Consider the following 13769-nt stretch of genomic DNA (forward strand, 5'->3'; position numbering starts at 1 on the left):
TTTTGGATGCTGTTGTGAAAGGAATTGTTTGCCCTGTTTCTCTCTCAGTGAGTCTGTTGTTGTTTGAAAGCTATTGATTTTTGTGTGTTGACCTTGTATCCAAAGACTTTTCTGAATTTGGTTATTAAGTCTAGAAGACTTGGTGGAGTTCTTGGAGTCTTCTATATAGAGTATCATGTCATCTGCAAATAATGACAATTTGACTTCTTAATTTCTTATCTTTATTCCTTTTACTTCTTTCTCTTGTCTAATTGCTGTGGCTAACGTTTCCAAAACTATATTGAACAGGAGTGGAGATAGTGGAATCTTCGTCTTATTCCTGATTTTAGTGTGAAGAATTTCAGTTTTTAACCATTTAGTATGATATTGGCTGTTGGTTTTTCATAGATGGCCTTTATCAGTTTGAGGTAGAGACTGTCTGTTTCACTTTTTTGTAGGGTTTTTATCATAAATGCATGTTGGATTTTGTCAAATGCTTGTTCTGCATCTATTGTGATGACTATATGGTTTTTGTCTTTGGCTCTATTGATATAGTGTATTACATTTACTGATTTGCATATGTTGATCCAACCCTATATCCCTGGTATGAATCCCACTTGTTCAGAGTGTATGATCTTCTTGATGATCTTCTGCATTCTATTTGCCAGTATCTTATTAAGGATTTTTGCTTCTATGTTCATTACTGAGATTGGCCTATAGTTTTCTTTTTTGGTTGGGTCTTTCTCTGCTTTGGGGATCAAGGTGATGCTTGCTTCTAGGAATGATTTTGGGAGTATTGCTTCCCTTTCCATTTCACTGAAGAGTTTAAACAGTACTGGCAGTAGTTCCTCACTAAATGTCTTGTAGAATTCAGCAGTGAAGCCATCAAGACCCAGGTTTTTCTTAGTTGGTAAATTTTTAATTATGTTTTCAATTTCTTTGATTGGTATTGGCTTGATTAGAATTTTTAGGTCTTCTTCTTTCAACTTTGGTAATTCATGTGTATCTAGGAATCTGTCCATTTCTTCTGTGTTTTCCATCTTATTGGCATATAGGTTCTCAAAGCAGGTATTGATGATCCTCTGGACTTCTGCTGGGTCCATTGTAATTTCATCCTTTTCATTCATTATAGCATGGGTTTGGGTCTTTTCTTTCCTTTTTCTGATAAGGTTGGCTAAGGATTTGTCAATTTTCTTTATTCTTTTGAAGAACCAACTCTTGGCTTCATTGATTTTTTGTATTGTTCTCTTACTCTCCATTGCATTGATTTCTGCTCTGATCTTTATAATTTCCTCGCTTGTATAAGCTTTGGTTTTGTCCTGCTCTTCTTTTTCTAGAAGCTTGAGGTTCAGCATCAGGTTGTTTAATTGGGCTCACTCTGTTTTCCTAATACGAGTATTCACTGCTATGAATTTCCCTCATAAGGCTGCTTTCATTGTGTCCCATAGATTCTGATATGTTGTATTGTCATTGTCATTTAATTGTGGGAGCTGTGTGATTTCTTGTTTAATTTCCTCTGTGACCCATTGGTTATTCAGAAGTGTGTTGTTCAATTTCCATGTGTTCATGAAATTCTATGGTTTATTTTGCTATTGCTCTCCAATTGCATTGCACTATGGTCTGATAATATACAGGGGCGAACTTCAGTTCCTTTGCACTTATGTAAACATGTTCTGTGAGTGAGTGTTGGGTCTATTTTGGAGAACAACCTGTGTGGAGCTGAAAAGAATGTGCATTCTGATTTTGTGTGTTAAAATTCTTTGGAGTGCTGGTTTGATATTCATGAAGTTCCTAAGGTGCTCTTTGTAATGAATGTATCTTATTTCCTCATCAATTTTGAAAGGGTAAATCAGTCTGGGTTGGAGGCTGTTTTCCTTTAGGTTTTGAAATATGTCCCACCAAGCCCTTCTTGCCTTGTGTGTTTGCACTGAGAATTCTCCTGTGATTCTGATAGGCCTTCCTTTGTTTGTGATTTGTTTCTTTTCTCTAAGTGCTTATAGAATTTTGTTCTTCTGTTGGGTTTCTGGAATCTTAACAATTATATGCCTATGTGTAGATTTTTTTTGATCAAGGCGATTTGGAGTCCTATATGCCTCACTTATCTGTATGTCAAATTCTTTTCCCCTGCTTGGGAAGTTTTCTGCCATCACTTCTGTGAACAGTTTTTTACTTTGTCTGCACTCTCTCCTGCTTCTTCATTGACTCTAAACTGTCTTATGTTATTCTTCTTTGCAACATCTAGCAGCTGCTGGATTGATTTCTAGTGGTCCCTTACAATTTTAAAACAATTTTTCTTTTCCTGGTCACTAATTGCAATCTTATGTTGTGTATCTGAAATTCTGTCCTCACACTGGTCATTGGTTCATTCTGCTTCGTAAACTTTCAGTGGAGTTTTTCTTTTTTTGGTCCTGGGGATCAATCTCAGGTCCTTGTGCTTGTGATGCAGATTGCAGAACCATTCAGCTAAATCCCTGGCCCCTCAGTGGAGTTTTTAATCTCCTGGAAATTTGTTTGCATCTGTTTTATGGATTCCATTTGTTTCCTATGTTGGGATTCCATCATGTTTCTTAGCTCCTCTATTTTTTAATCTGTGTCCTCTCTAGATTTATCAATCATGTCTTGCACTGTGGACACAATCTTTGCTGTTATGTGAAAAATTATTTCTGATTTCATCCTCTTTTGTTGCCAGTTCAGGGAGTCCAGGTGGCTGAGCATCAGATTGTTCCATCTTGTTTCCCTTTGGTGTTGCTTTAGGTGATCTGGAAGTCTGGTTTTGAGACTTGTTTATGTGTCTTTTCATTTCCACAAGGTGGCGGGTGTGTGTGTGTGTGTGTGCTGCTGGTGGCCTGGAAGGTTCACCTGTTCCTCGGCACTGGGGGCAGCTCTGCTCCTTGGAATAGAGGAGTTTTCATAAATAGCTTTATTAAGTAGTCATTGCCATGCTGATGTTGCAGGAGTATTTCACCTGTCAGGAATCATTCTGTCATAGGCATGAACCTGGAGAACAACGTTCCGTGCAGGCTGGAAGAACTGCTCAACTCCACCTTTCACCTCCAGAATGCTGACATGTACAGGCACCTGGCAGGAACCTGGTCCATGTACCCTCCCTCCATCTAGCCCCTCTCCCTCCACACTTATTTTATTTATTTTTGCTCTGATTTTTATGATTTTTTTCTTATATTTCCTTTGGATTTAAAGTGCTCATTGCTTTCTACTTTCTTAAGGTAAAAATGTGTATTATTAACTTTAAACCTTTTAAAAAATCTAAGTGTTTAATATTATAATTTACCCTGTAAACACTGTCTTAGCTACCTCTCCTAAACTTTGGATATGTTAGGTTTACATTCTTTTCTTTTTGTTAAATTTTTATTGAGCTTATTTGTACATTTTAGATATACCTTATGATCATGTTCATCTTTGGGAATTTGTACCTGTACGTGACATATCTTGATTCTTATTTTTTCCCATTCCCCTGCCCTCCATTCACCCTCTCCACCCCTTCCTGTAAGCATAAGCTTTGTTTCTATTTTTTCCTTCTTACCTTCAGTTTTTTTCTTTCCTTTCCCCTGCCCCCCCCCACTCTCCCTTCCCCTTTGAACATTTTCTTCCTATTTCACAATATCTATTATACATTTTCATCCTCATTTACACCTTCAGTTTCTCACATCAGAGAAATGATTTGGGAGTTACACATGTAGGTCCTATGTATTTCACTTGTGAGTATGGCCTCAAGGTGCATCCTTTTATCCATAAATGTCTTGAGTTTATCTTTCTTTTTGGCTGAATAGTACTACATTGTATAAAAAACTCAACACATTCTTTATCCACTCACCAGCTGATGGATTTTTGGGCCGTTTCCAAGCTTTAGCTATTACAAACTGTGGCACTATAAACATGGTTACACATATATTGCTGGGTATGATGCTTTTAGTTCTTTTGGGAACATACCCAGCAGGTGAATAGCAGTGTGAAGTGGAACCTCTAATCCAATTTATTTGAGGAATCTCCACACTGATTTCCACAGTGGTTGCACCAGAGTACACTCCCACCAACAGTGGAGAGGGGTTCCTTTCTCCCCACAGTACATTATTTTCAATTTGAAATATTTTGTAATTTCTCTTGTGATTTTTTTTCCTTGATTCACAAATGTTTGGAGGTATGATGGATCATTTATAAGTTTTTGAGGGAGTTTCTAGATATTAAAAACTGATTTGAAATGGAATATGTTGCAGTCACAGGGACATTGTGTGACTTCAGTCCTTTAACATTTATTGATGTTTGTTTTTCTCATCTCTTTCTTGTTCCCTTTTTGTTCTTTCCTGCCTTTTGGGAGTTAATCTCTCTCTTTTTTTTCCATATTCTATTAGCTTTTTTGGCAATAAAATTGAATTCATTTCCTATTACTGCTATGAAAAATTACCATAATATTAGTAGTTTAAAACAACACATTTAAAAAAGCAGTTTGGAGATCAGAAGTCTGAAATGAGTATTCCAGGGCTAAAATACATGTGTCAACAGAAAGGCTGCATTTTTCTGAGGCTCTGTGGGAGAACTCTCTTCCCTTTTTCAGCTTCTCAAGCATGCCTATATTTCTTGGCTCATGTCACCTTCCAACTTCAAAACTAACAATTACATTACTTTGACCTTTGGTTCCATTACCACATCTCCTTCTCTGATGTTTTTATCTCTTTCTTTAATTTATAAAGACCTTTGTGATTATATTGTGTATACTCAGATAAGCCATGGTAGTTTTCTGATCCCATGATCATTAATTTAATCACACTTGCAAACTACCCTTTCTGCCCTTTTTCAATTAAGGTAACGTATTCATAAATTCTGAGGATTTGGATGGAACATCTTTGGAATGGGTGTCATTATTTTACCTACCACAATTGCTTTATTTATTAGTAGTTGCTCTAGGGATTACAGTGTGCATTTACAATTTGTCATCATCTAGCATGAGTTAATATTTAACTGCTTTATATGTAATGATGTTAGGTAAGAATTTTACCACTACAGACCTCTTTTATATCCACCCATCTTTTACGCTATCATTGTCATTTATTTTATTTTTATATATACTATAAACTCCCAGATGCACTCTTATTAATTTTTCTTTATGAAGTAAATTTTACTTTAAAGGCATTAACAAATACAAAGTCTTTTATAGCGAGCCACATATTCACCCTTTTTTCGTCCTCTTCATTCTTTCAGGTAAGTCTGTCTGTTTCATAGAAATTTCTTTGATTACATTGTAAAAAGGTATTTATTTACCAGTTCTTTTACATTTTATTTATCTGAAAATGCCTTTATTTTATTTTCATTTTGGAAAGATATTTTTATTACATATAGGATTCTAGGGTTTTTTTTCTTTTGCTATTTTAAAGATACTATTTTATTGTCTTCTGCATTGCATGACTGATAAGAAGGCTGTAGGTATTTTTGTTGTTATTTTGTATGTGATATCTTTTTTGGGAGACTACATTTTCTTTATTTTTAGCTTTTCAGCATTTTGAGTGTGGTATACCTACATGTGGAATTTTTATGTGTGTGTACTCTTGGATTTCATTGAATGCTTTTTGGTTCTGTGCATTTGGAATTTGGAAGAAATTTGGAAGAAATTTGGAAAAGTTTTTTTCCATTAAAATTTTTTTTCTTTGTTACAAAATCTCTCTCTCTCTCTCTCTTTCTCTCTCGCTCCATATTCTTACATTCTAATTGGATATAGATTAGACTGTTTGATATTGTTCCGCATTTTATGGAATATCTGTACTTTTCATTTTGTCTTTTTCTGTCTGAGCTTCAGTTTCCTTAGTTTCTTCTTATATGCATTCAAGTTCACTAATCTCTTCTGCAGTGTCTGATCTGCCTTTAAATCATAAAATGAATATATTATTTCAGATATTTCAACTCTAGAAGTCCCACTGGGTCATTTACAATAGTTTACATTTCTCAGCTGATATTCCATATCATTTCTATCATTACATTGTGTTTTCCTTTATATCTTTGAACATATTTATAAAAATTATTTAAAAAATTTGTCTGCTAATTCTAATAACAGTGTCATCTCTGGGGCAATATATATTGATTTTTTTTCACTCTGGATTATAGGTCACTTTTTTTTCATATGTCTAGTGTTTAAAATCATTTGCTGGATATCATAGGTGTTAACTTGCTGTTGGATGATTTTTTTACTTTTAAAGAATTTTTTTAATGCAGTTTAAGTGACTCAGTTTAATTCACAGTAGCACCACTATTGAAATGTGAATATTCTATATATATTCTATATATATATTCTATATATATTCTATATAATATTGAAATGTGAATATTCTATTGAAATGTGAATATTCTCAGGTCTTAAAGTAAGCTCAGGATGCTTACGTGGCATCCTACTTTGCCTGGTTAGTACTCTATCTTATTTCATGGTGAAACTTCACAGTCAGTATCCCAGTGACTCTTTAATGCTAGGCTTCTTAGAATCTTATCTGAGGATTGAAAGCTTAGTTTTTATTTAAAGACTCCTCATGACACCATATATATATATAATATAATATATATATATAATTTTTTTTAGTTTGACAAAAATTTATTGGTTATTTTAGTGAAGACATTCATGTCAGTCATTTCTCTCATCTTGACCTTAGTTTAGTATTTCATTTGGGATAAGAAAAGAGTATGTAGGAGAGGGATGTTATTTTAACAAACAGTAAAATGGATAAAAATGAATAGTTTGCCTACATAAAAGTTAAAGTTAAATTCATGTATCTTGATATAATTAAATCATGTAAGAACTAATAGTTCTATATACATTTCCATTGTTTTACTTGGGGCTTAATCTAGACTTTAATGTAAAAGAAACTTATTAGGCATATGTGCAGGTTTCTTCTCTGGAATTACTGACTATTAAAAAAGATCAGCAAGTATCTACCACCAATAAAATAGTCTGAAGATGCTTCCAAATTTAACATTGGAGGAATTCTGCAGGAAATCACTGCATCATTTTTCTTTTGTCTGTGACTATGCTTTCAACGATGTGTTTAATTGTCACATTAAAAAAGTCCATATACAATAAAAATACAGTAAAAATACAAAACAAAACACCCTACAGTATACAAATATAACAGTATATGTGATGAACAATTCCATAAAATGTGTTTGAAGATGCATTTTCTTTCATTTTCGGTACCCACAATATGCTTTTGAGAGGCCACTGGGCAGTATGTATACACTTAAAATAAACCATGTAATTGTTCTAATAAGAAATCCTGTAGTGAGTTCAATTCAAATTGGGTTTAACAACTTAGTAATATAAATGTGTAGACAAAGTTACAGAAAATGCATCTTACTGTTTTCTATCTTCTACAATGTTAAATTTTTTTTGGTGTTCATACCTTTAAAAAAATAAAAACCAGCAAAATACTTAAGTAATGTGTACATTTAAAGTTTTGGTGGTGGTTTCTATTTTAAAGAATCAAGTTCCTTATAATTTGCCTCAAGTTCTGGAGGAAATGCTTACAGGAACTAGCTAATAAAAACCAAGAGAAGAACATTCAAAATACTGATTTACTTTGGTAGCAAATGGCTGTTCTTTGAAGACTAATGAAGGTAGACAAGACCATTAAAGTGAAATGAACTATTTCAAATACTTAATACTTCACATAGAAGTTTTTTTAAAAAATTATTTTTTGTAAAAGAGGTAAGCATCTGTATCCACTGATAGCAATGCAATACCTAATAATATAACAAAACAAATGCCCATAAGGAAAAAACCCTCTATTTTAATTTTATCTAAATTTACTTTCAGTCAATAGTTCAGTGACATTTTCCTTTCAATACAATACTCTCCCTTTCTCTACAAGGCTGTTCCTGGAAGCCAGACAGTTTAGGTAATGAGGGAGTTAATTTAGGAGTAACTGCTTACAGTTTTAAATAGACAGTAATTTTTTGCTTCCTCTTAATGTGGTAATAGTTGTGTCTAAAAAAATATGCAATTCTTAAAAATGTACCATTTCTGATTTCTTTATTATCTGTAACCTTTGGAAATGAATCACGTGAAACTACAAAATTAGCAAGTGTCTTGGAATCTGTATATAAAACATAAATTACCTCTAATTTCAAACTCTCACTTATTAGTGTACCATTCAATCTCAAAAAAACAACAAAAAAAATAAAAATAAAAATAAAAAGTGGCTCCAAAGATAGTCTTATACCATTCTTTCAAAAAGGAAGCTGTTCCTTTTAACTTTACACCCACCCCACACCCCAATTCAAAACACATCATTTAATTGTCTTGGTCATGGACATTTCCAAGATGAGATTTTATATTTCATTCCCATAGCTTCTGGTTGTCAGAAAACCCATGCTTTCCTTTACTGAAAGAGTTTGGTCCTGCTGATGTTGGTGTATCCCTTCCAATATTCTTCATCCTCATCTTTGCTTCTGGAGGCATTTCCTCTGGTTCACTATCTTCATGTTCATTAAAAGCTGTTGCTACTGAAAGGGTTTTTGGAGTAAGAGTTGGAACAGTTTCTTTAGGCTTACTGGATCCAAATTTGATGGATATAGCTGATGCTTTCTTTGTTGTCTGACTACCTATGGCAAATCCAAACTTGGAGATCTTTGTAGGCTTTTGTTGGGAGGTCTGCAGCTTCTTCTTCAGCTGATCACTTCTCAGCGCTGCGACTGGAACTTTCCCCTCCACTACTGCGGCGGCTCCAGCTCGCTTTGGCTTCTCAGGCTTCTCCTCTCCCGCCTTTCCGTCCGCCGTTTTCCGCGCTGCAGCCTCCCTCCATGTATATTTATTTCTTGGGATCCTTCATTACATAACACCTCTTGGCCTAAAAGTTTCAGTTGCCTTATAGTCTCATATACTAATACTGTTTATTTTGACCAGAGGGAACACTAATTCTTGTTTTGGCTTCACTTTTCAATGCTACACATCGGAAAGTGTTTCCAGGTGAAAACCAGGCTTGGTGTAGAGTTAACATGGTTTTCTCTTATCTCATGGATTACAGCCTTATGATGCATGTTGTTAATGCCTGGAAGTAGTTGCTTCTTACATTTTTGTGAAGCTTAATGGTTGTTTAAAGAGATAGAGTTAAGTCTGGTACCCATAACTCATAACACAGTCCAAACTAAAAGTCTCACCAAAGCTTTGTGAGTTAGATTATAGTGATGAAAACATGTACTGGCTAATTTTATGTATCATTTTATGTTTCATGTATGGCTAATTTTATGTATCAAGTTAATTGGGATACAGGGTATCCAGATTAAACATTATTTCTGAATGTGTCTGTGAGAATGTTTCCGGATGAGATTAGCATTTGAATTGGTGGACCAACTAAAGCAGATGGCCCACCTGAAGGATGATAGGCATCATCCAATTTGTTGAGGACCTAAGTAGAAGAACAACAACAATTCCAGAGAAGAAGAGGGACTTCACTCTATCTGTTTGACTGATTCAGCTGAGATACAGTCTTTTGCCCTTGACTGGGACATATACTACTGATCCTCTGGTTCTCAGAACTGTAGCACTGGCTTTACTGGAACTGCAGCTTGCAAATAGCAGATTGTGGAACTTTGTAATCTTCATAATTGCATGAGCCAATTCCTTATAATAAACTTCACATATATTATGTATTTATATATAATTATAATTATATATGTATATATCTCCTGTGGGTTCTGTTTCTCTGAAGAACCCAGACTAATACAAAAAAGCACTAATAGGTGCAGCTGAACTGATAATAGGCTAGATCTGTCATATGTGATATATCATGTATCTATAGACAGACACTATTAACACATCATCTAATGAAAAGTCTAATAAAATTTTATAGTTGTATTGGGGAATATAAATAATATGCTAAGCTTATCCACAGCCAACTCTAATGTAGGATAAAACATGATTATATTGATGATGTAATCACAGGCATTGGTAATATTACTGTGGTTTGTAATTTTGGTTTGACCTAGCTTTAAATTCATTGATCTTTTCTTCTTCAGTGTTCAGTCTTCTGTTAAGTACATCCAGTGGGGGCCCTGGGATTTAGCTCAGTGGCACCATGCCTACCTTGAAAGCACAAGGTCTTGAGTTCAATCCCTGGTACCAAAAAAAAGTATATCCAATGAATTTTTTATTTCATACACTGTATTTCTCAGTTTTAGAAATTCTATTTTTTCTTTAAGTCTTCATGTTTTGTCAAGATATCCTCTTTGCTCATACTACTATGGTTTGTTTTTAAAGGAACTACACAATTTTGTTGAGAATATAAATAATGTATTTTTTTCCTATCCAAACTTGTGGGTTATCTAGATCTACAATGTTAATAGTAGTTATCTTTTAGCCTCTTTAATAAGTGGTGCTGGAAAAATGCTTTCTACACCCTGAAGACCAAAACCATGTCTTTCACCATGCACTAAACTAAAATACAAGTGGATCAAAGGTCTAAATATTAAAATGGAAACACTAATTCTGCTGGAAAAGGGAATAGGTAAAACTCTTTTTAAAATTTTATTTTATTTGTACATTTTAGGTATACAATATAATGACATTCATCGTTGGAAATTTGCACCTTTACATAATCTTTCTTGGTTCTTATTTTTTCCCCATTCCCCTGCCCTCCCTTCAACCCCTCCATCCCTTTCTATTTATAAAGATTTTGTTTCCATTTTTTCATTTTCTCATATTAATTCCATTCCCTTCTTTCCTTTCCCCACCCCTCCCACTTCCCCTTTGCCTCTTTTCTTCTGATTTCACATTATCTATTATACCTTTTAGTCTTTATTTACACTTTCAGTTTCTCACACTAGAGAAACTATTTGGTATTTATACATGTGTGTCCTATTTATTTCACTTAAGAGTATCACCTTAATGTGCATCCATTTAGCTATAAATGTCTCTAATTTCTCATTTTTTATGGCTGAGTAGCCATTTTATAAAAAACATACATTTTCTTTATCCAGTCTCCAGCTATTCCCCTGCTGGGTATCTTCCCCAAAGAATTAAAAGAATCATACCACAGTGATATATGTGCACCCATGTTCATAGCAGCACAATTTGTAATAGCTAAAACTTGGAAACAGCCCAAATGCCCATCAACAGGAATAGGTAGAACTCTTGAGGACATAGGGGTAGGCAAAGAGTTCATGAACAAAACCCAGACTGCATGGGAGGTAATACAAAGAATCAACAACTGGGATCTCATCCTACTAAAAAGATTTCGCACCACAAAAGAAATCATCAACAGAGTGAAGAGTCAGTCCACACAGTAGGAAAAAATTTTTAGCCAGTAGTCCCTCAGATAAAGGACTAATATCTAGAACATGCAAAGAATTGAAAAAAATCAGATCCCCCAAATTTAAAGACCCAATCCAAAAATGGGCATCTGAAATGAACAGACGCTTCTCAGATGAAGAAATAGAAATGGCAAATAAATAAATGAAAAAATGTTCAACATTACTGGTGATCTGAGAGATGCAAATGAAAACAATGCTAAGTTTCCACCTCACCCCAGAAAGAATAGCTAATATCAAGAAATCAACCAACAACAAATGCTGGTGGAGGTGTGAGGAAAAAGAACCCTGCTTCACTGTTGGTGGGAGTGAAGACTGGCGCAACCACTGTGGAAATTCCTTAATAAGTTAGGGTTAGCAGGCCCATTTGACCCTTCTGGATATCTTTCCCCCAAAATTAAAAGCATCACACCACAATGATATATGTGCACCCATGTTTATAGTGACACAGTTTGTAATAGCTAAATCTTGGAAACAGCCCAAATGTCCATCAGCCAATGAATGGATAAAAAAGATGTGGTTTTTTTTTTTTTTTAATGCAATGGAATACTACTCAGCCATAAAGAAAGATAAATTAGAGACATTTAGAGTTAAATGTATGCACCTAGAGACCATACTCTTAAGTGAAATAAATCAGACATACATGTAAATATTGCATTGTCTCTCCAGCGTGAGAAATTGAAAGGGTAAATAAGGACCAAAATGTATAATAGATAATATGAAATAGGAAGAAATTGTTCAAAAGAAAAGGGAAATGGAAAGGGGGGGAGGGGGAAAAGAAGGAGGGGAGAAAAAAAGAAAAGAAGAAAAAAATGAAAACAAAGCTTTTGTAAATGAGGAGGGGCATTCCAGGGAGGGGAGGGGATTGAGAAAAAAAGAGGAATCAAGATATACTACGTACAGGTTCAAATTTTCTTTGATGAATGTGATCCTTAAGTATATTTAAATTGTACCAATAAAATTAATTAAAATAATAATAGTTATCTTTGAATGGAGATTATGAGGGATTCTTATTTTCTTCTCTGTTCTTTTTAAGAAACATTTCTTTTATTTTTATTTTTTTTATTTTGGTACCAGGGGATCAAACTCGGGACCTTGCACTTGTGAGGCAGGTGCCGGAACCACTGAGCTAAATCCCCAAGAAACATTTCTTCAATGAGTATGTATTACTCCATGGAACTTAAAATATACAGACATTTAAGTGGCATATAAAGAAAATATATTCTTTTTTTTATTTGTTTGTTTTTTTGGGGGTACTGAGGATCAAACTCAGGACCTTGCACTTGGGAGGCAGGTGCTGGAACCACTGAGCTAAACCCCCAGCCCAAGAGAATATAATATTCTTTTTAATGTATAACTTTTAGAAATGCTTAACATTATATTTATTATATTTCAGTTAGGGTGAAATGATTAAGCAGATATTTTAAAATGATGTTTTCTTAATGATAGAAAATGTACAAAAAGCAATATGATTGTATCAATATTTATTATAAATGTTTTCTCAATTTTAACTTGTTTGTTCTATAAATAAATCTGTTTCATATACAGATAAATCATTTCTTTTTCAAGATGACAACTCATATGAGTAGTGTAATTATAAACATTTAATGATATATCTGAATCTTATTAGTCTAATACATTTTATTTTTAAATTTTGGAATTCACAATAATTATGTCTTATCACTGAGAGAAGATAGTTCTTTGATTATTCATTATACTTAACTGCAAATATCTAATCAGACTATTAAATGGTAGAAGTTACTTCATGGGAATAAGTTAAACTCTTGGAAAGTAAGCATCTTTCTCCTTCAAGTCATTTATTAAATCACCATTATATGAACTAAGGTGATAGGTCATAGTTATTGAAATAAAAGATTCATATTGTATCTGTTTGTAATGGTGCTGGTCCTGGGCAATGTTATAGATAGAATAGACACTGAAGAAGGCAGTATTTCTAGATAGACCAAAAAAAAATCTTATTTTAAAACTACCCTATTTAAAAATTCAAAAACCACATGGTAAGTGAACCTTAAATGAGCCTCAACAGGACTCCAAAAAAGCAAGCAATCTTTTCTCTGAAGTGGAACTCTATAACTTGGATTTTGGGATCCAAAGGTCCCATCTGAAATGTAGGGGAAGCCTGCATGTCATTGCCCAGACACTGCCCTGAACAGGGGAAAAGCTGTTTGTCTTCCGGGTCTCCTGAGCATGACAGTGCATGACTGCACTGCCTCTGGGCAGTGGCATTAGCATGCTCCATAGTATATGGCTAAGTGACACTGCCATATCTTGGACCCATTAGGACATTTCTCTTCTACATCTAGCATAGTGTATGAAAGAAATACTTCATCTTCAGCCTGAACCCAGTGATTTGTAGTATGTTCAGTATTAATTGCTCACTATTCTGGGTACTCCATACCATGCGATCATTCACTATAAATGTGCCTGAAATATTTCCTTGTAGTGGCAACTGCTAAAATGAACAGATATTG

General features: G+C 34.3%; 1 long non-coding RNA gene and 1 pseudogene across 2 annotated transcripts in view; one reads left to right on the forward strand and one right to left on the reverse strand.

Moving 5' to 3' along the window:
* The window catches only part of LOC101704607 (uncharacterized), a 349127-nt gene that overhangs the window by 321054 nt on the left and 14304 nt on the right, over positions 1-13769 (forward strand). For both annotated transcript variants that reach the window (XR_015444011.1, XR_015444012.1), the window contains one exon: positions 12355-12436. This is a non-coding gene — a long non-coding RNA (uncharacterized LOC101704607). The remainder of the gene's footprint in view (positions 1-12354; positions 12437-13769) is intronic.
* LOC101712903 (PEST proteolytic signal-containing nuclear protein pseudogene) lies at positions 7977-9009 on the reverse strand (annotated as a pseudogene).

The sequence above is a fragment of the Heterocephalus glaber genome, unplaced genomic scaffold (assembly GCF_053883595.1).
Source record: "Heterocephalus glaber isolate CG9 unplaced genomic scaffold, H.glaber_assembly_v1.0 deba00001592, whole genome shotgun sequence".
Taxonomy (NCBI): Eukaryota; Metazoa; Chordata; class Mammalia; order Rodentia; family Bathyergidae; genus Heterocephalus; species Heterocephalus glaber.